Source organism: Suricata suricatta, chromosome 1 (genome assembly GCF_006229205.1).
Source record: "Suricata suricatta isolate VVHF042 chromosome 1, meerkat_22Aug2017_6uvM2_HiC, whole genome shotgun sequence".
In the NCBI taxonomy this organism is placed as follows: Eukaryota; Metazoa; Chordata; class Mammalia; order Carnivora; family Herpestidae; genus Suricata; species Suricata suricatta.
This window is the reverse complement of record NC_043700.1, coordinates 153,200,419-153,202,314: the sequence shown is the minus strand read 5'-3', so window position 1 is coordinate 153,202,314 and position 1,896 is coordinate 153,200,419. Positions and strand designations below refer to the sequence as shown.

Sequence of the window (1,896 nt, the reverse complement as noted above, 5' to 3'; positions counted from 1 at the left end):
GAAACGCTGGTGCCACTCGCTGCCAAGGTAAGACAATTGTCCCGATGCCGCAGCAACTCCAGGGACTCCTGGACTCCGCGACTGCTCAGCACGTGCAGACATTTGGTGTGCAGACCTTCCTTTGAAGTTCAGGCAAAACTGGGCAAACTTTCCTGCCTGGGAACATGTGGCTGTTGGCGGGAGGAAGGGTAGACTGGAGGCTCCTCCTCTCCTCCCCCCAAAGTTGAGGACATGGTACTTCTTTTTCTACAGTGAATAGCTTCTGCTACTCACGCAGACCTCCACAGGCAGATGTACTCCCTTATCATCCTTGAAAGACTCAGCACAATGCATAAGGTCAAGGTGAAGGTGTCCACTGTGTGCCCCTGATTTCTCTTGAAAGAAAGGAAAGGGAAGGATTTGGCTGAGGGTGGATATAATCTAGGCAGTGATTCTCAAAGTGAGGTCCCCAGACCAGCAGCATGGGTAGCCCAGAAACCCATTAGAAATGCACAGTCAGGCCCCACCCCAGATCAGCTAAATCAGAAGCTGGAACCGTTATCTTTTAACAAGCTCTCCAGGTGATATGGATGCACTGCTGTTCTTTTTTTTTTTTTTTAATGTCTTTATTTTTTATTTTGAGAGAGAGGCAGAGAGCGAGTGGGGGAGGGGCAGAGAGAGAGGGAGACACAGAATCCAAAGTAGGCTCCAGGCTCTGAGCTGTCAGCACAGAGCTCAAGGCAGGGCTTGAACCCATAGATGGTGCGATCATGACCTGAGCCAAAGTCAGATGCTCAACCAAGTAAGCCACCCAGGCGCCCGGATGCACTGCTGTTCTAAATCACTGAAGCGGTGCCTGAAACCATCACATCACTAATCCTCAACAGTAAGCAGTTTAGTGCCTTTCAAAATGCTAATTTGGCATTTCTATTTGCTAGGTACTGGGCTAAGTGTCTTTACATGCATGATCACCTTCATAAGCCCACCCAGGTTTGGGTATTTTGTTACAGCAGCCTGAGCTAAGACAACTGAGGGTCCCTAAAATAATGCTACTGGGTCTTTGTGGGATACAATCAGGATTAGTATGTTCACAGTCAGCTTCTGTATCAGCTTAACATGTATCATACACACCTCTGTGCTGGTCTCTCAGCATCTGTGACCAGGCAAGCCAACACAGAACCACAACACAGTGGTGTAACTGAAGAGTTCGACCCTCTCCTGCAATTTAATTAGGACAGCTGACTGCACACTAGTAGAGCTTGGAGTTGAGGCCACTGGCTGGCCGATGAACTCTCAAGTGTAGGTGGTATGCTACATGAGGGGCAAGTCTTTTTGCGAACACCACAGGGTCTCTGGCCCAATAAGTGGAGTTTGGTAGTAATTCTTGCTATAAGTAAAAAAACACATGTATATATTAGGCAGCTGACATTTTATTGAGAACTTGGTGTGTGCCAGGCCCTGTTCTGAACACTATGGATTATTCTCCTAACTGAACAGAAAAGGGAATGGGAATGCGTATCAGTCAATGCATTTCTTCTTTGTTCTAGGTCATACAACTAGTAACTGAAGGTGCCAGAATCAAACTCAGGCACTTTGGCTCCAGAGTCTGGGTCTTTAATAACCACAACTGTACCACCTCTCAAATGCAAGCTGAAATGGAGTTTGGCTGCAGAGAGAAATGGGTGCCGAGTCTTCCCCACCTCAGCCACCAACAGAAGACTGATCTGAAGGGAGCCACCGAAGTTCATTTGGTTTGGCCCTCAACCACAACCCAGAAAAGATGTTATTATCAATAGATGAAATAAGCATGGATCTTAGGTTAAAAAATGTTGTCACCCAAGTTTATTTAACCAGTAAGCAGTGGCTGAATCACCAAGCACTTGTTACATGTATGTTCATTTTGGTGGGGGTCTGCTG

The 1,896-nt window shown here is 46.9% G+C and overlaps 1 non-coding gene across 1 annotated transcript; it reads left to right on the top strand.

Moving 5' to 3' along the window:
- Positions 1-1,220: 1,220 nt before the first annotated feature.
- On the top strand, positions 1,221-1,374 carry LOC115303692. The gene has a single exon (XR_003914200.1). It is a non-coding gene; the product is annotated as a small nucleolar RNA SNORA62/SNORA6 family (small nucleolar RNA).
- Positions 1,375-1,896: the final 522 nt, after the last annotated feature.